Below are 25,122 nucleotides of genomic sequence, written 5' to 3' on the forward strand. Positions count from 1 at the left end.
TGCATTGGTGTCACAAGGTGATGCTATGCGGCAACACTATGCATTGATGTCATGCGGTGATACTGCGGTGCTATACGTTAGTGGCATGTGGCGGCGTTGCTATGCGAGAGTATGCGGTTGAGGGCATGCGATGATGCGGTCGATGGTATTGTGTACGTGCGGCCGAAGGAATGCATTGGTAGTATGTGATGGCATGCGGCGATGGATGCGATGGATACGATGGATGTGGCGGCCTTGCTAAAGCATGAACTAGGCGATGGAACGAGTTAAGGTGGATGCATGGTGATTTGTCCTTGCGTTGCTAAGGCTTGCGGTAACAAGGTTTATGAGGTTGGTTGCGTTGGTCATAAGGGATGCGTTAGCAAGAACCTAGGTGATGGTGAGCTATGCCTTGAGGTGTTGAGTTGAGAACAAGGTCAACTAAAAGGTTGCTATGCGTTGGTGATGTGCTATGCGTTGGACATTCGAGGGCATATGGGCACATAGGACAAGGCTAGTAGTATGCGTTGAAAGGGTGTTAGTCATGATCCTAGTTGAACGCATATGAAGTTGGATGGATGCATATGAAGGATGAACGCATATGAAGGATGGATGCATCTAAGGACGTCATCCAGACATGTGGCTTGCTAGGAAGGAGTCTTAGACCTTAAGCAAATGAGGTGGATGCACAATAAGACATGCAAAATTGAGGGCTATGCGTTGGTAAAAGGGGAGCAAGACACCTTGGCTTGTGCTGATGCAAGATTGGGTAATAGTGTAAGAAAAAGACACTTGGATATGCAGCCAAGTAGGAGATGTCAGCCTTAAAGAAATCTTGGAAGCCTATAAATAAGGCCAAGGATTTCAGTTGAGAACTCAAATTCTTTTCAATGGACATAAAGGAGTGTATTGGGAGGAGACTATGCGTTGATAGTAAGACCATGTGTTGGTCAAGAGGTTCCAAGAGGGGAAGATGCTGTCGGACAGGAAGGTCTGGAAGTAGCATCAAATTGGGATAAGAAGTTCTCACAAAATACTCGTGCGTTTGGAGTGATTCTAAAGCCACCTGAAAGCTATGAGAGCCTAGTTTTCAAGGTAGGGCTGCCAGAGAAGAAGCTCCAAGGAATCAAGCTGGACAATAAGGAAAATACAGAATGGTCAAGTTGTCGGGTAAGCTGGGCCAGTCTTGATTTTTTTATGTTTTCGGCCAAACCACGAAGAGTTATGAGCTAAGATTTTGAGGTAAGCTTTCTGAGACATTTTAGAGCATATTTAAGAAGAAAGTATCTCGAGATAAAGCTTAGAACTATGAGTAATCTGAGCATTGATTTGAATCTGGATCGTAGGGTTCAAAAAGAAGCACGTGGTGATCAAGGAACTTCTAGAGAGAAAGGTTCCTAAACGATTAAGGTGAGTGGTACTTTCCTTTAAGTCTTAAAGCATATCTTTTAGAGTAAATTGTATATGTTTATGTTATGAATAAGTACCTAGCATGAGAATGAGATTACGTGATCGGGATGGTCAGGGGGTCAATAGACCTAGTTCCTGAGCCCGTAAGCAAAACCTCACGGGATGGTCAGGGGACCGAGAGGTCTAATTCCTGAGCCTGTGGGAGGATCCTTGTATGGGATGGTCAGAAGGCTGACGGGCCTAGCTTCTGAGCCCATGAGTGGGGAGCTATGTGCACATAGAAGACAAAGGGAACGCAAAAGAGTAAGCGTTTAAGTTTAGTAACAGTTAACTATCTACCGTGTGTGTAGGTAGACAGCATACTCATTCTAAGTTGTTATCAGTTTTGCTATCTACCGTGCGTGTAGATAGAGTTGAGAACAGACTCATTCAAGGCTGAGGTTTGAATGTAATCTCGTATATATGATATGGTTATTTATGAGTTGAAATAGACTCTAGAAGTTGCTTACCACTCACTGAGCTTTGTGAAGCTCATTCTGTTATTTCATGTTTTTCTTCCCAGGTAGCGAAAGGTGAGGAGTTCCAGGGTGCTGCTAAGGTTAAGGTCTGCCACAAGCCACAGTTACACTTCCGGAGGGTTTTACAGTTGTTGTTGTAAACTTTGTAGTTAAGTCTTGGAGTTTTATAAATGTTACATTGTTGTAATAAAATGTGCCTACTTAATCAGTTGGTTGTTGAATTTGTTCATTGGTATCCTAGTTATTTCCACCAGAGTTATTAGGCAGTAAGTGTCAACAAAAGGGTTGATAACTACTGCAGTCATGTCCTTTCCTAGGCTCAGAGAGTAGTCTAGGACGGGGTGTGATTGGTATAGGCTGGATCTTAATCCTGCAAAATGATTGGTTGGAGGTTGACTTTTAAACCTGTAAGACGAGTGGTAAATCAATTTGGTTTTACTTGTTAAAAAATCAATGTAGTAAAAATACCAAAGAAAGTGGTTTAAGAAGTGGATTGAACCATTATAAAAAATACTAATATCATCTCTTTCTCCTTACTCATTTTAATCCTAAAATTTAATTAGATTGCATACTTACAACATCTTCAATGTGCTATTTTTCATTCCTTAGCAGTCCATTCCTCTCATTGCCTAAAAAATATAAAGGAAGAAAGAATGAGTATAATAACACCCAGTAAGTGACCGGTTACTAGGTGCTCTAGGTAACCTGATAACTTGTCTATCTAGGCATCGGTGTACTACTAGACACTCTAGGTAACCTGTTAGAGACTAGTGAGAAGTGTTGGGACCCACTGAACTCTGTAAATATTATTATGATGTTTTATGTTAGTGTTGGGCCCCGGTGTTGAGAGGTTGTTTTTTTTAAAGTGTTTTTTAGTCTGGTGAATGTTATATGGGATCCAGGGTTTCTTAAGTGGGTTAAGGAAGGTCGTCAAGTAGTGGATGGCACAAAAGGGTTGGTAACTACTACTGTCACATTCTCTACCAGATTAAGAGGGTAATTTGGGAGGGGATGTGACATAGTCTTTTTGAATGCTCACTTTTCAGCTTACCCAATGAGGAGAACTATCCCTATATTTTTCATTTTCTTATATACTTATAGCCACAATAAGAGTAAAACAAATTCTAAGGATGAAAAAAAATGCAAAAGTGGTTTCCAGGGTCAGTGTTATACTTTTAATTATATGATACCCCTTAGGAATCACCTATATGACTGTGTGAGTATGAAGAGAGCTACTTTGATGAAACTTTTAAAAGATAAATTCTCTAAAGCACACATGAAACCGAGTGGTCTTAGGCCAAAATGAACACAATAATGAGAAATGAGAATACACTTTGTTGAGATGAAAAAAATGTGACTTCTATTGATTTAGTTAACTAGAACAAATGATAGTTCAAGATATCAAGTCTACTGATTAATCAAGTAAAGTTGATTGATGTTCACTATGTAAAGCTAAAAATTACTACTTATCCTGATACAGGTTCTTCATTTGAAAAAACTCAATACTTATTTATTTTTTTAAGAAAAGACTTTTTATTCACTATCTAAAGATCAAACTCATCATTTATGTCGGAGCTTGTAAGAATAAATTATATGTGACTCATCCATGCCTTCCGTCCTTTCACATCCATAGGTTGTGATTCTTACATGAGTTTCACTCTTTCACATCCACGGGTTATTCCTTCATTACATGGTTAAATATTTTCATCTTATTCAAACTAACAATCAATTTATAGAAGAGTTATGACAATGAATAATTCCATAAATATATATCTTGTCTAAATTTGAAGGACACACTATTTTTCCATCAAAATTTTCTTGAAGATAAGTTTGCCTTACAATGTAATGTTTGTTGGATATCATGGAATGAGGTATTCCATCCATAAGAACGTAATGTAATCTATCTAAAGAGACAACTATACATCAAATAAGACACTAGACAGAGTAAAATTTCCTTCCCAGGTGCACCAATGTTAACTCTTCTTAGGTGCTCTGCATACTATCATCTGATGGGTTGCGGTTGCATCTTGTGTGCAACTTTGACATTTCTTTTTATATATTACACAAAAACGTGAGAAAAACTAAAAAATTAACTCTTGTTCCGCCTATTTTTCTTCATTTTACTACTCAAGGCTACGGAAACATGCTTGTCTTGGTTTTACATAAAATCACATGTAATACTAATGTATATGACACTGAGCGCATGCTTTCTACTCAATAATTTAAGCTTTTTAGATTAAATAACTCACCTAAAAGAAAGTTATCGGCAAGAGACAAATAATTATGTTATCATAAATATCTTTTGCACAATCAACAAAAATTATGCAACATCAACCTTAAATAAATTAATTAAAGAAAAAAACAAAAGGACGAACCCACAAATGTCACTGTATCTACTGTTAAAGTGTTAGCAAAGATCTTTATGTATATATATATATATATATATACTTGGTTAACAAAATAAAAGTTTTAGTTCTAGCTCGGAGTTCTCATATATATATATATATATATATATATATATATAATCCCGACTCAACTATTTGAGCAAAGTGCTTGGATCGCTAGTCTTGCAAACAAGTTAGTAGCATTTTCTACTCCAAAAAACCTTGCAGATACATCAATAGTACAATTTTTCACACCAATGCAAGTCTTTTCCACCAAAAGCGTGCTTCTTTTCACGTCTTACGAGCCTTTCTTAAAGGAACCACATTTTCCCTCTGGATTTCCATAGCTAGCAAATTGAATTTCAGAGATGATGCGTCCTCCTTGACATGACAACTCTAAGGTGCTTCCTTCATTAGCCTTTGCACAGATAGTTCCTATAGTAATGCTTTGAATTGACACTTGTTGAGTATTTCCTCCAAATTCTTCAAATAAAACAAGTTTGTTCGTGTCATTTGAAAGAAACAATCTCGGAACGTGATATCATCTTTGAGAAGGGTTCCCACAGTTTCCAACACATTTTCTAGGATTGTATGCACCTCTGTAGTCACAATTTGCACTGCAACTATCATTGTTGGAAATAAAAGAAACCCAAAATTGGCCTATGCTTACCCCATTTACCCAAGCTTGGCCTTTTCCCATTCCTTGCATGTCCAATGTTACTAGGTCAGTTCCTGAAGGAGTCTTAAAGCTAGTTTTATACCATGTCATTCATCTTCCAATAGACTTGTTATTTAATGCTCTCCATTTTGTTCTTTGTGAGAACATCGGGTCGTATAGTTTCTTCATTTCTCCATTTAGTCCAACCTTATAAAACCATAAGTTTGATGTTAAATCAATTGTGACATTTCCTTCTCCAATTAAAAAAATAGGACCTCCCTCAATTCTTGTTGGCACTGTGTCATAAAATGCACCGTAATTATTCAGTCCAACTGTGGCATTTAATAAAGTTATTATTTTTTTTCTTGATTTTAGTATAATAGGTTTCTCAAACACAAAACTCTGCCCATCGTCCTCCATTGTAACCACCCGATATACCTTCTATTTGTAAAAGCATGAAGCACATGACCTTTTGTATTTACTCGAAGAGTCACATTTCGAAGAGGAAAGGTTGCATTGGTTTCAACGTTTGTCATATACCACAGTTAGTCACTGGCATCAACAGTAGTTCCTTTTTGTTCCAAAAGATGGTTCGCCTTAAATTTACCCCTTCCATGTAATGTGTCTTTCATGGGCTCTGCAGCCCCACATCCACAAGAGTTTTGCATTGTCTTTTGCATGTTGCTCCTTCACAAAGATAGATGTTTGAGAATTCACCTTTCAGTATTGTAAACCTCCTTGTTGCAACCATCAAGAATGGTCACGGACCAAGCTGGCACAAAATATTTTCCATCTGTCTGCAGAATCTATGGTTGCCATCCCTGCTACCATCTGTATTGCTTAAGAAGCAAAACCTCTCCCCTGTTGATGGGTTGGAGAACTTCGTTAAAGTGAGAGAGCTACCATAGTGTTGGTTTGAGTGAGTGCCATTTGTGAGAATCTTCTCTCCCAATTTTATTGATGCATGGAGTTGTTTAAGATGCCCCCATTTGGGTTGATTTAAGTTCCCATATTCGTCAAGTGGGGCGTCGTAATCGTAAGACGTAGTGATGAATGGACCGCCCGATGTTCTTCCAAAGTTGGTGCCTCCATGGTACATGTAGTAATTGTTAAGTATGCCACCAGATTGAAAAAACCTAGCCACAGAAAATGCTACGTCTTCTGCAGTTCTGTGAGGGTCTTTATCGCCCCATTTCTTGAACCATCCCACCCAATTTTCAGTAAACATTTTTGGGCTATTAGGATTGTTAGGAGTAAAGTTGTCACAATAGTGTCCATTACACGTATTAATGATAGGTTGTGGGGCATCATTTTGTTGGCACATGATCCATGGAACACCAACATTAAGAGATTCAGCCATTTGAGCACACCAATTGATATATGCTTTTCCTGCATTTCCGTAAGGCGTCATCACATTTCCATACTCATTCTCGATTTGAGCTAAGATTATTGGCCCTCCTTGTGAGGCAAAAAGGTTGGCCTGTTTACACATATTCACTATTTTTGTCGTGAAGGTTTGCATTTCATTCTTGTACACTTGATTGTCAGTTCGTAGTTGGATTCCTGGCATATTGTGCAACCATAGTGGAAAGCCTCCATAGTTCCACTCAGCACAAACGTAAGGACCAATTCTCATTATAACATAAAGTCCCGCATCTTGGACAAACTGAAAGAATTTGATGAAATCTAGGTTTCCAGAGAAATCATATTTTCGTCGTTGCGGCTCGTGACGATCCCAAAAAATATATGTCTCGATTGCATCTAGTCCACCATCTTTAGCTTTCTGAATAAGATCAGGCCACATCTTTTCAGTGCTACGTGGATAATGGATTGAACCTGAGAAGATAATGCGTCGTTCACCATTGATAATTATAGCATTTGAGTCGTAGGTGACATTTGCTCCTGTACAAAAAGATAAGCAAGCTAAAGTAGCTAGAAGAGGAAAAACAAACAACTGAAGCTTAAACATCTTTGTATCTAGCGATTATATGTTTGGTTTTATTCATTTCTTTGAATCAATGTGTTTATATAGGAACACATAGGTACAAAGTTGGTATTCTTTCCAATCTATATTTGTAAAATCGTTTTTTTATGGATTATAAACACGGAAAACATGCTAATCAATTTTCACTGTTCATGTATGAGTTTCTTTGCTAAATTTGGAAAATATTCATGGAAATTATCCTAACAATAACTTTTTTCCCAACTGAAAGTATATATGTAACTAACAAACTTTTCTTTTTCCTAACATAGGTTTGCTTATCTATTAGACATTTTCAGTTTGAATTTGTAATGAGCCAATGATCATAGTTTTCTTTCGTTGGTATAATGTTGTCATTAGCATCTAGGTTGTTGGAGACATGTTGAGCCTATGTTTGTTGAATGTGTTTCATCAATTGAATATGACAGTTGGTTGATTTCAAGTGTTGATTCATATATTTCTCTTTGCCTAAACCCTTCAGAATTCTCCCCTCTGTTTGATCAAATGTTTTAGCCACCTCTCTTAAGAAAATATTGTACAGTTTTGTTGCCAAAATCGGAAAGAAAAAAAAATCCATTTACAGGCGTGACAATTTAAGTAGTGAAGTTCTTTGAAAACATGTCAAATATAAGATTCATTGTAAAATTATAAAATAGGAGTTATGGCATTATGGTTTTTCAAACACGTGATCTTTTATTCCAGTATAGTATCATGTTAAATCATTATGAAACCCAAAGGAGGTGCATGATTTAAGATTTTGAAAATGGAGAGTATGAGCTACTTAGTAAAGCTCATATTTTGTTAGTCGTTTCATAAATCCATATTTACTACAATGTTATATCTTCATGTGTACTCCTTGGCTTCCTTTCAGACCTTTCTTTTTACTTCTTGTGTCTGCTAAATTATCTAATAATTGGTCCTTAGATTTTTTTGTAGTTTATAGCTTTTCTTTGGCCTCTTACAAAACGCATTTTGACGTACCGACCTTACGGTGTTGCTCCCGAAAGACGGCCGTACAAATGAATTTATATGCACCGAACTAACTCTTTATACTAACTAGTAGTATAAGTAGCAAGTCCGGGATCGAACGCAAGAGAGCCAAATATGGATTCCTCAAAAGTTGGAACTTGTAGGAAGTAACCAAGGGGGGGATTTGTGAAAATTGTTAAAATAAATTGTGGAAGCGAAAATTATGCAACGTAAACAATTGAGAAAATTTATTTATCGAACAAATACTTACTTTGGATAATTATTATTTAATTCATTTATCATTAATTCTATCATAGACTACTCAAAAGATACATGAGATTATTTGAATTAAAAACTTAGTCGACTCGATTAAAATCCTAACCGATAGTCCATAAACTCAAGTTGATTAAGAGAAAAGCAAGAATCCTCAACCAATCAATTAATCAACATGCATTAAGATTCAAGGCAAAACTAAGTCGTCTAACTAATTAATTGAGCAAAATTTATCTAAGTTAGAAAGTAAATGCTTGCTAACTGGAATCCCAGATTAACACAACAAACTTACTTAACCCATGCTTCTAGGTGATGACTACCTAACGATTACAAATTAGGGCCAATCAAAGAAATTAATTAAACATGCATAGCTAATTTGTCAGATTATCCTATACATGAAAAGTAAAGAATATGCTAAAGATGTATTCCATAAATTCATAATAAAACTCACAGAATTTTAAAACCAGTCTAAAGAATTAAATTGGAATGAAATTAAACTAACAAACCCAAGCTAAGTTCTTACCCTTTAGCCACTAAACATACTCAAACTCAATACAATTGGTAAAGGGGAAGAATTCTTTTTCAGAGTTTTGGTATAAAAGTGGGCTAAGACTAGGTTGAGACAAAGTGACGGCATTCACAATTGGGTGTGCTAGATCTGATGATATCGGCTGGACCCAGATTCTCCTTTTATAAAACTACTGCAGCATCGCAACGGTAGGAAGGGCGTTGCAACGTTGAGGCAAATAATGGCCAAGCATCAGGCACGCGTTGCAGCGCTGGCCTGACGCTGCATTGCGCGCGCGCTAGGGTTATGCGTCCCTTAAACACCGTAGCGTCGCAACACTCCTAATGCTCTGAAGGAGCATTGCAATGCTGATGCTTCTATCTTTCAGCGTCAAGGTTCAAGCACCAAGGTGCGTTGCGATAATGGCATCATGAAATCTCCAAACCGTTGCAAGCAACACTGCCTTCCATCCAAGCATTCTGTCCAATAGCTTCAAGCTAGAGTTGGACTTAAGCTTAATCAGAGCGTTGCGATGCTTGGTATTGCAGTAGACTTCTTACTTTGTCATTGGATCAATTTATCTCCTGTACAGTAGCCTTCTTACTTCATCATTGGATCGATTTATCTCATACTTTTTCATTTTAGTGCCTTTTATTTTCGAACGCTTAATATGACTGCTTGTACACTCGAGTCCTACAAAATAATCAATAAAACCAAATTAAGTATCTAAACAACCTTGAGTTAAGCGGATGAAGATAGCACTTTCAACTGCTATCAACATTTATGTTTTTAGTTATCATATTAATTAAATTAAAAGTAATAGTAAACTTTAAAGTTGGTTCATTCAATAAAAACCATACACCTCTTTTAGTAGAATTTGCTAAAATAGAAAAAAGAAATAGTTTGTTAGTTTAAGTTGGATAATATTTCATTTTCCAACTTTGATGAACTTACTTCAAGTTTAGTTGTTCGAAAATTTCTCTTCATTTTCCTGTTCGCTTAATATTATTTTTATATCAACTCTTTTATGTGTTGGATCTAATTTTTATATAAAAAAAAAATTAATATTGGTAGCTTTGTGGGCTTCAGTCATACCATTATTTTTTTTTACGATAACAAATGTTTATTTACGGACAATTTTAGTGTTTTAGTGATTCAATCATACTAGGAGATTCTTCAATCTAATGAATTATTATGTGATGCTTACTCCCAAGAAAAATTTACAATTAGACCATCACTAGCTAAAGTGGAGATTGAACCACCTGCATTTTTAGAACGAATTCATGGTGATATTTGTGGACCTATTAACCCATCAAGTATACTATTTAGATATTTTATGATATTAATAGACGCATCCAGCAGATGGTCACACGCGTGCTTATTATCAAGTCGAAATCTTGCATTGCAAGATTACTTGCTCAAATAATTAAGTTAAGAGCACAGTTTCCTGATTATACAATTAAGACCATTCGTCTTGATAATGATAGTGAATTTATATCCCAAGCTTTTGATAATTGTTGTATGTCAATTAGGATGGTGTTGAGCATCTTATAGCTCATGTTCATACACCAAATGGTTTAGTAGAATCATTCATAAAATATTTGCAATTAATTGCAAGACCATTGCTTATGAGAGCTAAGCTTCTTTCACCTATACGAGGACATGCTATTTTGCTTGCAGTGTCACTTGTATGCATTAGGCCAGTAGCTTATCATAAGTACTCACCATTACAATTAGCTTATGATCATGAGCCAGATATTTCCCATCTGAGAATTTTTGGATGTGTAGTATATGTTCCAATTGCTCCACCACGATATACTCCTGAAAGGAGGTAGGATATGATTTCCCATCAATTATTAAATATCTTGGACCCCTGACGTGTGATGTATTTACTGCGCGATATGCTGATTGTCACTTTAATGAGACAAATTTTCAAACATTAGGGGGAGGAATTAAAATTTTGAAAAAGAAATTACATGGAATGCATCGTTATTGTCTCATTTAGATTCTCGTACAGATCAATGTGAACTTGAAGTTCAGAAGATAATTCATTTGCAAAATATAGAAAATCTATTACCAGATGTATTCGTGGATGTAAAGAAAGAAACTAAATCCCATATACAGCTAGAAATGTTCCATCAAAAATTGATATCGCAAAATAGCAATTAGTCACCAATGATTCTGGGACACGCTAGAAGCGCCGTAGACCTATGGGTTTCAAAATTAAAGTCCTCGAAAAATAAAAATAATAAATAGTCAAGAATACTTGGTTGAAGATATAAATATCCATGAAGAAATCCTTGACATGACTAGTGAGAAATGTGAAAAAGCTAAAGATAATAATGAGATTTCAATAAACTACGTCATGACAGGAAAAAGATGAAACCGAACTAATGTAGTTATTGATAACATTTTTGCATATAATGTTGCTCTTAATATTATATCTGTCACACCCCTTTGCAGATGACCCTCTTAATCTGGAACAGAATGTGACGACAGTAGTTACCAACCCTTTTGTGGCACCCACTACCATACTAGCCTCCTTAATCTGCTTAAGAAATCCTAAATCCCATATATAACATTCAGTAAACTAAGAAAACTTAAAAACAACCTCAGAACACTAGGGTCCAATACAAATATAAAAGCATCATAGTAACAGTTACAGAGTTCAGTGGGTCCCAGCATTCCTCACTAGTCCCTAGGATGAACAACACATATGTACAGACATAGACAAAATAGACAACTAGAATGTCACTTTAGTCTTTAAGCAAATCTTGAGTCTTTCAGTGGCAGAGCAGCAGGACAACTAACCTCTGAGGAGATGACCACTACTTAGGGAAAAGGAAGACATTTGAAAAAGTAAGTTACTAGCCTAATGAGTGCCTAATAAAACTTAATCATCATGCTTTAAACTAAAAACAACCAAGCAAACTCATACGTAAAACTTTTTAAATATAGAGTTTCTGGAAACATTAAAACATTTATAACTCTTCTTAAACCTTATTGAGATAGAACCCTTTTGCTCAATCGCTCAACCTTTATCCTTAATTGGTGTGGAGTAATCTCAACACAACCAATGTCAACTCTACCTATGTGCACATGGTAATAATTAAATACCATCATACATTAGGTACTATGGTCCGAATATCTTCTCAATCTCACTGTGCTTTAGTATCAGGTTCATCATAATCGTCATAGAAACATACTCATCAAAGCATGTATAAAAGCATAGTAGCATGAAACATATTCTTAAAAATCCTTATCATATAATCATGAACTTCCAACGCATGCTAGTAACATAAAGTATATAAATACGTGAACATGCTTTCATAACTTTTTTAAACTAAGTCATATGTTAATAGACACTTTAAAAACTAGTTTGCTTGGAGCTGCCTTAAACATTCTTATAAATAGAGCTAGTATGAGTCTGAACTTTTAAGTAAACCATGAGTTTCCTAAAACATTGGAAAAACACTTAGTTTTATCACTCACAACTTTGGGCGTCCTTCCTAGGATTAATAAGCCTTCCCTATTGGTGTTAACCCTGTGGAAATGGTAAACATATTTGATCAATGTTATTAGTTACCGTGTGAGTCTAACTCACATAAACAAGCTTAACATTCAACTTAGAACATCTTCCTTTAGTTCAACGCATGCCTTCCTTATCCGTTCAACACTTAAGAATTTCCTTGATTGTTGATGCTAAATCATGCGGCCAACTAGCATCATTATTGTGCCAACGGATGCCCATGCACCCATTCCGCCGCACACCATCACTTTACTTTAACCCTAGCACGCACCTTGCCACCCACAGTGCAACCCCTTGCATGCACATTGGCACAACGTCTCGGGTCAACCTGCCCTCGCGTACGTCTGCAGCTTACCGATTGAGTTGCTTGCTTGCTCAATGGTTGCAGTTGCCTGCTTGTTCAAACCAAATTTTCAGTGTCAACTTTGGGCACGAATAACTTAGTTTCCACACGTTTTCTTGAAAATTTTCCATCCTTTTTTTTTTAATTTTCTTGAATTTTTTTTCAAAATGCCTTAAGTTGCTTACCTAAAAGTTTGAGCTTCAAATTTCTCGTGGTCTGGTTGGAATCCTTTGATCTCTTCTACTGAACCAGATTCATCAAAGAGCCTGACTTTCTTGAAGAATCCTTAAGATTTCAACTTGAATCTCTAAGAATTTCCTCTTAGCAGCCCAGGGCCATTAAATAAACTCAATAACCGTTCAAATGCTTCTAGAATCACCTCTTGTGCACAAGTAAACTGCTCCAACCGACCCTTTAAACTGAGGTCTTCTTTTATACTATGAACTGCATGCCCTCTTTAAACCTTAGGCTAGCATCTCACCCACTAATTGGGTTTAATTCTCTTAACCCTTAGAGCTAGACCACTTTAGTCAGTGGTTATGCTGTGATTTTCTCCTAATTCGACGCAGGCTTGTTACACTCACAACCACACGGTAGCACTTGGACGCACACACCCCCTTGACCAGTGCATTCCTCAACGCCACCTGCGCCCATCGCCCGGTCTCAAGATCAACGCTTGGCCTCTCTTGCTCGCACACCTTGCCTAGCCAACGCACACCATCGCATGCGCTTGTTGCTGCCACAACACCTTAGGCAACCTTGGACATGTCGCATGCGTCCAAGCTTTTTAACCTCAACATAAGGCTTGGTCATCGCATAGCTCATTCCCAATGCATGGCATGCCCTTCGGCCAACACTTAGCTGTCTACTTCTTTCCTCATGCCCAACATGCACTCAACGAACCTCAAGATGCTTAGGCTGCTACATATCTTAATAAGACCTTCAACGCAAGGCTTCCATACTTAGCCAATTTTCCTTCTTCTAAATATACATACTTACACTTTAACATCCGAGAGCCTAAATATTCCACACTTAGAATATTTTTATTCTTCTTCAAGCCTCTTCCCTAAAACATAATATTTATTGAAAGAAGGATATAAAAACAATTCAATATGTCCATGTGTTTTTATAAAGAAATCACAGTCGGAATTTGCTATTATAACTGTATATGTTGATTACTTAAATATAACTGGGATTCCTGAACAACTTTCAAAGGCAATAGAATATCTTAAGAAATAGTTTGAGATGAAAGATCTCGGAAGGACAAAATCTTTCATTGTCTTGCAAATTGAGCATTTAGCAGATGAGATATTTGTTCATCAGTCAACTTATATAGGAAAAGTTTTTGAAAAGGTTCTATATAGACAAAATACATCCATTGAACATTCCAATAGAAGTTCGTTCACTAGATGTGAAGAAAGATAAATTTCGATCTCGAGATGATAATGAAGAACTTCCTGGTCCTGAAGTACCATATCTCAGTGCAATTGGTGAACTTATGTATCTTGCTTTTAATACAAGATCAGACATTGCATTTACAGTAAATTTATTAGCAACATATAGTTCTCCTCCAACGAAAAGACATTGGAATGGAATTAAGCATATACTCCGTTATCTTTAATGAATGATTGATATAAGTTTGTTTTATTCAAATAAATCGAATTTAGATTTGGTTCGTTGTGCAGCTTCTGGATATTTATCTAATCCACACAAAGCTAGATTTCAAACAGGTTATCGATTCACAAGTGGACAGTGACACAAACCATAACGGCTACTTCCCCAAATCATGTTGAAATTCTTGCAATTCACGAGGCTAGTCGATAATGTGTATAGCTAAAATCAATGACTCAGTAAATTCATGGAGCATGTCGTTCGTATTCTAGTAAAAATCATGTAATGATATTATACAAAGACAACATAACATGCATATCCTGAATCTAATGAGGATATATTTAAGTAAGATATATTTAAGGATATAGAGTAAAACATATTTCACCAAAGCTTTTCTACACTTATGATCTTGAACAAAATGACGAGGTCACTATACAACAAATTTGTTCGAAAGATAACTGGTAGACATATTTACAAAGACATTACCTATTGCAGTCCTTGAAAAACTAGTGCATAACATTGTAATGCAACAACTCAAAGATTTCAAGTGATGTTTCCATGATGGGGAGTAAATATACTTTTTTGGAATCTTTTCCCTTCACTAGGATTTTTTTCCATTGGGTTTTTTTTTCCTAGTAAGGCTTTAACGAGACATATTTCATATATATAATGGGCATCCAAGGGGGAGTATTATAAATATTATGATAATAGATGCCCATTAAATGCTCATGCTTGGTGTCAGTTGACCATGTATCATGTCCCCATTTTCCAAAGTGTCTTCCATGTGTCTCAACATTACACATTACTAATGTTAGTCCACCTCCTACACACCAAATTGCCTATAAATAGTGGCATTTGGTGGGTTTTTGAAGACACACATTGGGCAAATTCCATAAAAATTGGAGAAAGTGGAGAATTTAGAGAAACTTCTTATTTTTTATTTTGCTAATTTTTTTATTTTATTTATTTATATATTATCTTTAATTTATTTTAATATTTATTTATTTTATTATTATATTATATTATATTTATTTTAATATTGTATTTTATTGGTATCTATGTTCTTATTGCGCTCCTCAAGTTCATAACATTATCATTATTATTATTGTATATCTTTCATATTTTAGGATCAAGCTCCACCATCACCTTTGTTAAGGATATTTTAATATTATATTTTATTGGTTTTGCTTCTTCTCTTTCTTTTTTTTTTCTTTTTTCATTTTCTTTTCTTTCTCTGGTTTTTGCTTCTTCTCTTTCTTTCTTTTTTATTTTCTTTCCTTTATCCGGTTTTTGCTTCTTCCCATTTTTTTATTTTTTTATTTTCTTTCTTTTCCTGCTTCTTTCCTTTCTTTTTTTAATTTTTTTTTTTCATTTCTTCGGTTTTTGCTTCCTCCCTTTTTTTCTTTTTTTTTTTAATTTTCTTTTCTTTGTCCAGTTTTGCTTCTTCCCTTCCTTTTTTTTTTATTTTCTGTCATTTCTCTAGTTTTTGCTTTTTTTTTTTTTTAATTTTCTTTCTTTTCTCCTGTTTTTGTTTCTTCTTTCTCTCTCTTTAAATTTTCTTTCATTTATCCAATCTTTTCTTCTCCCCTTCATTTCATATGAATTCTGAGGTTGAGTTTTGTACCCAAGACTTGAAAATAACCAATTCATAAGTGACGTAGCATCAACAAGCCAATCATCAAGTTTGATTATTATAACGAAATATTAAATATAAATAGCAAATGAAAACGGATTTGAAAGAAACTACCTTTTTCAGTCCACAAATTTACACCTTTTTTAGAAACATTTCTTAAAACTTTGAATTAAGAAACAAGAATAGTTATTAAACAAGTTTATTTCTCAAAAAATGAGAAATGTGTACGATACCAAACAGGCCAATAGTTTTTTTCCTCTTTTTATAGGACTTTAAGAGTATGATGTCTATCAGAAATAAACTTGAAAAAATGACATAGATGACCCAAAATGAATGACACAAATTGATATATTTGTGTATTTGTGTCCCATAATATTTGTGTATTGATAACATCAATTATTAGTGATATTCGTGATATAACATAGATAGATAGCAGTCATATTCATGTATTAGTAATATCGAATTTAGGTAGATATCAACGGTAGAAGTCTAGTAGTGATAAAAGTCTATTATTGATAATCATGATAAAAGTTTCTCAATAATAGCCATTGATAGCTTTGACTGTTGATATTTCAAAATTGATAGTCAATAATGAAAGTCTATCAGTGATAACCACTAATATTTTCTATCATCGATAGCTTAATCTTTGATGATTTTTTTCACAGTTAATAGCTACTTATAGAAGTCTATCATTGATAGCCAACTTAGAGAATTTAATTAATAAAGTTGAATCTCGAATTAAAGTGTAAGTGGAATGCCTAGAAGTTAAGACTAATAGCATGTTATCATTAATAGAAGTTATCAACGATGACATGTTATTTGATGGTAAAAAGGAATCAGAGAAGTTATCTCTGATAGCATGTTATCAATGATAGAAGCTATCACCGATAACTACGATATAAGTGATATAAGTGATATCGGTGATAGAACTTACGTGATATTTGTATATCGATGATACCAATGATATAAAAGTCAATTCCATTTGATGAAATTCTATCATTGATAGCCACTGCTAAAAGTTATCGGTGATAGCTACTGATTGAAGTTATCAATTATAGCCATAGCTATCAGTGATATGACTTAGGTATATATCAACAAAATGAATGATATTAATGATATTCGTGATATGACTTAGGTAAATACTAGAGATAGTCACTTATAAACCTATCATTGATAGACTTCTATGTAGGATTGTATCAATCGCAGCGGAAGAACAAGGACCATCTAAGCATTCAAATTCACTAATTTTGGCATATTATAAACATGCTTCTGCAGAAAAATGGGTTTCAAGACATACCTCTGGAAGAACTTCTTCAAAGCTCCATCTCCAGCTGCAATCTTTTCCATATCTTGTTGTAGACCATCTCAAGATCTTCCCCAATATTCTCTTGGTGCTTTAGATTGAGTTGTGGGACTCAAAACAAGCTTGAATCAAGGGATGAAGGAGAAAAGCTCACTGCTGCAACAAGATTGAAGTACCTTTCTTCAAACAAGTTTTTCTCTAAAAAACCTTTTGATTGCATTCACGTTTTTCACTCCAATCTTCTCATTATATTGCAGATCAACATGCAAAGAGAAGAGTTGCATGTGTTGCAGCTCATGCTTGGAGAAGACAAGGCCAAATGGTTGCTTCATGAGTGAGCTCGTTAAGTGATGGATAATGAAAAAATCCATTTTTCCATTTAAATGTGTTTTTCTTTTCTTTTTCAATTGTATCTAAAAATCAAAATCAACTCTTTATAACAACAACAGAGTAGGCCGCATCCAATGGTGTTACTAGAATTAGGTACCCAACCTCATTGATGTACCATAGATCATTTTGACTATTTACTCGAACCCGATCCTCTCTTATGTCTCCACATAAAGTTTAAGTACTCATACAATAGTCATGGGTCGTAGTTTATTGGATTTAGACTTTTAAACAATTTATAAGATCAATAACAAGTATATTGGTAATAGAAAATGTTTATCATTTTACAAACTGCGAGTTTTTAGGACATAAAACCCAACATTCTATCCCTTATAACTTTAAATGTTAATCTTTGAAAGATGATAGTTTCTTTTCAAAAGTTGATAACTACTTATAATAGTCAATCATTAATATCTATTGATAGCCTTAGGTGTTAATATTTCAAGTTTGATTCCAATTGATTAAAGTGTATCAATGATAGCCATTAAAATTTGATGAAAAATTGAAAGGTGATATTTCAAATGTGAAGAATTCTAATGGGGAGAGAACCTTGAGCAGAAGCGGATCGTCCAAATTCCATTTTTATTGAATACAAAATTTACAATAAACAAGAAATAAGGTATGCGTTTAATTCTAAATTACAGCATGCTTTAGAAAGGGTTTCAAGAAACTTCACCTTTGAAGACCTTTTCCTCATGTTTTTCCTCGAACAAATCACGAACTCCTTGAAGACCTTCTTCAAGATTAACGTCGAACAAAATTAAACACTACCACGAATGTTATCTTGGTATTCTCAAGGTGAGAACTTAAGAGTGGTGGACTCTTGCTATTTTGGATTTTAAGGGAAAACTTAATGTAGAGGAGGGATTGGGAATTTTCACAATAAATAAATAAAGACACAGAACACTTTTGTCGTTTACACTTTCTCAATCTCGATTAACCAAAATTAGCAAGAAGAAGAAGAAACTTTTCCTTTTCTACTTGCCAAACATAACACCACCATTCACTTACGTTGGAGGAGAGAAAAGAAGGGGAAGGGAGTTGTAACTCCCTTCCTGTTTATTTAATGATAATAATAAAAATATAAATATGATAACTAACTTATCATAATATATACAAATATAACATATACCCTATAGTTTTAATATTGTATCACATACAATATAAACTATATTTTCTTTTCTATTTTATATGACATTTAATATAAATCCTATTTATATTAAATTAACAACCATGAATCCAATTCATAGAAACTATATTTGAATCTCATTCAAATATTTATTTCCACCCATTAAGCTATAATGTATCAAATACATTACGACAATTATATCACATATAATTGAAAAAACATAATTACATCATATATAATTAAATCCCTCTATTAATTTGAACATTTCAAATTAACCAAAAAATTGATTCTCAACTAAATCCTATTGACCTACCAAGGGGACCTCATGGACCTGTAGCTTAAAGCTCCAACGGTACATGAATAACTAATTAAACTCTTTTAATTACATTATTCACCATCCGTTAGCTGTGGGAACTCCACTAAAGATTGACAGTTGCACTCTTCGTACTACAGATATATTTCTGTGTCCATTGGATATAACAAATCAACAGTACGATGACCCTCATAGGCAGGAGTTCACAACTCACTCAAGATTCAGGTCATGTTACCTATGGTCATCTTGGTGAAATGTAAGTCTATATCATGAACTGCGTTATATAATGAGACTAAACATTTCATGGTTCAGTCTTATACAAACTCCTTTGTATAGGATATCCCTGCTCCCATGTCTATACATGAATGATCAGGATCAGATCATTTAGCACTTTACAACAATTATAACACCTACAAAGTGAGCCATACTTGTAGTGTCACGAGGATAAGGTACCCAATCTTATCCATCTACTACAGACCATTTAGGTTATCACTTAAAATGATCCACCCGTATGTTTAAGTTACAAAGATAACATTGGATGCTAGTTTATTGGTTTGTTGTTAATGCAACTAAAATATCATATATTTTATAGATAATGAATAAAATATCATATATTTTATTAAATACAAAATGAGTTTGTTCAACAATGTTTGCAACTATAGGACCCTATGAGATTTAGGGCATCAACCCCAAAAAAATGTTACTATTTTAATGTTGTTTTAATGTTTCTCAATTGAAAGTTACCACTGATAGCAGCTATCAACAATAGCAACTCAAAGTAGCTATCATGGCTATCATTGATAGCTGCTATTAGTTGATAGTTTTGAATTTGAGAAAATCAGAAAAAAGAAACACGGAATGGTTGGCTGCATATGGGCTTTTTAGTCATTTACCTATACAGCTACCATTGACAGATGCTACCATTGATTTCTGGCGCTAATTTTTTGCCATATCCGTAATATGTTTATCCTTGTTATACATCTTTTATTATTTTGGGTCTGATTATTTTTTGTACAACCAGCTTTTTTGTTAACCTTCCTCCAATGGTTAAATTTGAATCTTTCTACTTCTTTTGAAATCTCGTTTTTTCTCTCTTTTGACAACAACTTCTCTGTAGAAATTTCATCTTCTGCAATTCTTTTTTATTTTATGGGAAAGCTATCCTCGACACTATTTTCTTCTATTGTGTTCAACATTGTCCATGAGTGCTTAAATCTTTATATCTAACCTTTTGAGAACATTTCTTTAGGTTTTCGATTTCATAGTTTCAATTGAGAATTTGAATAAGGTGTGAGTGTACCTTAGGTTTGAGCATAGTAGTTTAATCCCGCACCCAAAAAAGAATTTGGTCTAGTGGTTTGATCTTAAACCCGATTAAAAGGGGATCGTCGCGCTTTTATTTTTAACTTGTTTAAAAAGATCGGTATAGGTTGGATCTTAATCCTGCAAAATGATCGGTTGGAGGTTGACTTTTAAACCTGTAAAACGAGTGGTAAATCAGTTTGGTTTTACCTGTTAAAAAATCAATGTAGTAAAAATTCCAAAGAAAGTGTTTTAAGAAGTGGAGTAGGGATTTCTGAACCATTATAAAAATTACTAGTGTCATCTATTTCTCCTTACTCATTTTAATCCTAAAATTTAATTACTATGTATGTAGATTGCATACTTACAACATCTTCAATGTGCTAGTTTTCATTCCTTGGCAGTCCATTCCTCCCATTGCCTGAAAAATATAAAGGAAAAAATAATAAGTATAACAATACCCAGTAAGTGACTGGTAACTAGGCACCCTAGGTAACTTGTTAACTTGTCTATCTAGACATCGGTGTACTACTAGGTGCTCTAGGTAACCTATTAGAGACTAGTGAGAAGTCTTGGGACCCACTGAACTACGTAAATATTATTATGATGTTTTATTTTGGTGTTGGGCCCTGGTGTTGAGAGGTTTTTTTTTTTTTAAAAAAAAAAAAAGTTTGTTTAGTCTGGTGAATTTTATATGGGATCCAGGGTTTCTTAAGTGGGTTAAGGAAGTTCATCAAGTAGTGGATGCCACAAAAGGGTTGGTAACTACTGCAGTTACATTCTCTGTCGGATTAAGAGGGTAATCTGGGAGGGGATGTGACATGGTCTCTTTGTATGCTCACTTTTCAGCTTACCCAATGAGGAGAACTATCCCTATATTTTTCATCTTCTTATATACTTATAGCCACAATAAGAGTAAAACAAATTATAAGGATGAAAAAAAGTGTAAAAGTAGTTTCCAGGGTCAGTGTTATACTTTTAATTATATGATACCCTTAGGAATGGAGCTACTTTGATGAAAGTTTTAAAAGATAGATTCTCTAAAGCACCCATGAAACCAAGTGGTGTTCAAAGGGCAAAATGAACACAATAATGAGAAATGATCATACACTTTGTTGAGATGAAAAAAATGTGACTTCTATTGATTTAGTTTACTAGAACGAATGATAGTTCAAGATATCAAGTCTATTAATTAATTAAGTAAACTTGGTTTATGTTCACTATGTAAAGCTAAAAATTAGAATAAATTATATGTGACTCATTAGAAAAAATTCAACACTTATTTATTTTTTTAAGGAAAGACTTTTTATTCACTATCCAAAGATCAAACTCATCATTTATGTCGGAGCTTGTAAGAATAAATTAAATGTGACTCATCCATGCCTTCCGTCCTTTCACATACATAGGTTGTGATTCTTACATGAGTTTCACTCTTTCACATCCACGAGTTATTCCTTCATCACATGGTTAAATATTTGCATCTTATTCAAACTAACAATCAATTTATAGAAGAGTTATGACAATGAATAATTCCATAAATATATATCTTTTCTAAATTTGAAGAACACACTATTTTTCCATCAAAATTTTCTTGAAGATAAGTTTGCCTTACAATGTAATGTTCGTTTGATATTATGGAATGAGGTATTCCATCCATAAGAACGCAATGTAATCTATCTAAAGAAACAACTACACATCAAATAAGACACTAGACAAAGTAAAATTGCCTTCCCAAGTGCACCAATGTTAACTCTTCTTAGGTGCTCTGCATACTATCATCTGATGGGTTGCGGTTGCATCTTGAGTGCAACTTTGACATTTCTTTTTATATATTACACAAAAACGTGAGGAAAACTAAAAAATTAACTCTTGTTCCACCTATTTTTTCTTCCTTTTACTACTCAAGGCTACGGAAACATGCTTGTCTTGGTTTTACATAAAATCACATGTAATACTAATGTATATGACATTGAGCGCATGCTTTCTACTCAATAATTTAAGATTTTTAGACTAAATAACTCACCTAAAGGAAAGTTATCGGCAAGAGACAAATAATTATGTTATCATAAATATCTTTTGCACAATCCACAAAAATTATGCAACATCAATCTTAAATAAATTAATTAAAGAAAAAAACAAAAAGGCGAACCCACAAATGTCACTATATCTAATAGTCAAAGTGTTACCAAAGATCTTTATATATATATATATATATACTTGGTTAACAAAATAAAAATTTTAATTTTAGCTCGAAATTCTCATATATATATATATATAATATCACGACTCAACTATTTGAGCAAAGTGCTTGGATCGCTAGTCTTGCAAACAAGTTAGTAGCATTGTCTACTCCAAAAAACCTTGCAGATACATCAATAGTACAATTTTTCACACCAATGCAAGTCTTTTCCACCAAAAGCGTGCTTCTTTTCACATCCCACGAGCCTTTCTTAAAGGAACCACATTTTCCCTCTGGATTTCCATAGCTAGCAAATTGAATTTCAGAGATTATGCGTCCTCCTTGACATGACAACTCTAAGGTGCTTCCTTCATTAGCCTTTGCACAGATAGTTCCTATAGTGATGGTTTGAATTGACACTTGTTGAGGATTTCCTCCAAATTCTTCAAATAAAACAAGCGTGTTCGTGTCGTTTGAAAGAAACGATCTCGGAACGTGATACCATCTTTGAGAAGGGTTCCCACAGTTTCCAGCACATTTGCTAGGATTGTATGCACCTCTGTAGTCACAATTTGCACTGCAACTATCATTGCTGGCAATAAAAGAAGGCCAAAATCGGCCTATGCTTACCCCATTTACCCAAGCTTGGCCTTTTCCCATTCCTTGCATGTCCAATGTTACTGGGTCAGTTCCTGGAGGAGTCTTAAAGCTAGTTTTGTACCATGTCATTCGTCTTCCAATAGACTTGTTATTTAATGCTCTCCATTTTGTTCTTTGTGAGAACATCGGGTCGTATAGTTTCTTCATTTCTCCATTTAGTCCAACCTTATAAAACCATAGGTTTGACGTTAAATCAATTGTGACATTTCCTTCTCCAATTAAAAAAATAGGACCTCCCTCAATTCCCGTTGGCACTGTGTCATAAAATGCACCGTAATTATTCAATCCAACTGTGGCACTTAAAAGAGTTATTATGTTTTTTCTCGATTTTAGTAGAATAGGTTTCTCAAACACAAAACTCTGCCCATCGCTCCTCCATTGTGACCCGATATACCTTCTATTTGTAAAAGCATGAAGCACATGACCTTTTGTATTTACTCGAAGAGTCACATTTCGAAGAGGAAATGTTGCATTGGTTTCAACGTTTGTCATATACCACAGGTAGTCACTGGCATCAACAGTAGTTCCTTTTTGTTCCAAAAGATGGTTCGCCTTAAATTTACCCCTTCCATGTAATGTGTCTTTCATGGGCTCTGCAGCCCACATCCACAAGAGTTTTGCATTGTCTTTTGCATGTTGCTCCTTCACAAAGATAGATGTTTGAGAATTCACCTTTGCAGTATTGTAAACCTCCTTGTTGCAACCATCAAGAATGGTCACGGACCAAGCTGGCACAAAATATTTTCCATCTGTCTGCAGATCTATGGTTGCATCCCTGCTACCATCTGTATTGCTTAAGAAGCAAAACCTCTCCCCTGTTGATGGGTTGGAGAACTTCGTTAAAGTGAGAGAGCTACCATAGTGTTGGTTTGAGTGAGTGCCATTTGTGAGAATCTTCTCTCCCAATTTTATTGATGCATGGAGTTGTTTAAGATGCCCCCATTTGGGTTGATTTAAGTTCCCATATTCGTCAAGTGGGGCGTCGTAATCGTAAGACGTAGTGATGAATGGACCGCCCGATGTTCTTCCAAAGTTGGTGCCTCCATGGTACATGTAGTAATTGTTAAGTATGCCACCAGATTGAAAAAACCTAGCCACAGAAAATGCTACGTCTTCTGCAGTTCTGTGAGGGTCTTTATCGCCCCATTTCTTGAACCATCCCACCCAATTTTCAGTAAACATTTTTGGGCTATTAGGATTGTTAGGAGTAAAGTTGTCACAATAGTGTCCATTACACGTATTAATGATAGGTTGTGGGGCATCATTTTGTTGGCACATGATCCATGGAACACCAACATTAAGAGATTCAGCCATTTGAGCACACCAATTGATATATGCTTTTCCTGCATTTCCGTAAGGCGTCATCACATTTCCATACTCATTCTCGATTTGAGCTAAGATTATTGGCCCTCCTTGTGAGGCAAAAAGGTTGGCCTGTTTACACATATTCACTATTTTTGTCGTGAAGGTTTGCATTTCATTCTTGTACACTTGATTGTCAGTTCGTAGTTGGATTCCTGGCATATTGTGCAACCATAGTGGAAAGCCTCCATAGTTCCACTCAGCACAAACGTAAGGACCAATTCTCATTATAACATAAAGTCCCGCATCTTGGACAAACTGAAAGAATTTGATGAAATCTAGGTTTCCAGAGAAATCATATTTTCGTCGTTGCGGCTCGTGACGATCCCAAAAAATATATGTCTCGATTGCATCTAGTCCACCATCTTTAGCTTTCTGAATAAGATCAGGCCACATCTTTTCAGTGCTACGTGGATAATGGATTGAACCTGAGAAGATAATGCGTCGTTCACCATTGATAATTATAGCATTTGAGTCGTAGGTGACATTTGCTCCTGTACAAAAAGATAAGCAAGCTAAAGTAGCTAGAAGAGGAAAAACAAACAACTGAAGCTTAAACATCTTTGTATCTAGCGATTATATGTTTGGTTTTATTCATTTCTTTGAATCAATGTGTTTATATAGGAACACATAGGTACAAAGTTGGTATTCTTTCCAATCTATATTTGTAAAATCGTTTTTTTATGGATTA

General features: G+C 34.9%; 2 pseudogenes; both read right to left on the reverse strand.

Annotated features, from left to right (window-relative positions):
* Positions 1–4,439: 4,439 nt before the first annotated feature.
* Positions 4,440–6,929, reverse strand: LOC150036633 (beta-galactosidase pseudogene; annotated as a pseudogene).
* Positions 6,930–22,517: 15,588 nt separating this feature from the next.
* On the reverse strand, positions 22,518–25,003 carry LOC150036634 (beta-galactosidase 7 pseudogene; annotated as a pseudogene).
* Positions 25,004–25,122: the final 119 nt, after the last annotated feature.

This window comes from Benincasa hispida, chromosome 4 (genome assembly GCF_027475165.1).
Source record: "Benincasa hispida cultivar pf3 chromosome 4, pf3_genome.v1.1, whole genome shotgun sequence".
Classification (NCBI taxonomy): Eukaryota; Viridiplantae; Streptophyta; class Magnoliopsida; order Cucurbitales; family Cucurbitaceae; genus Benincasa; species Benincasa hispida.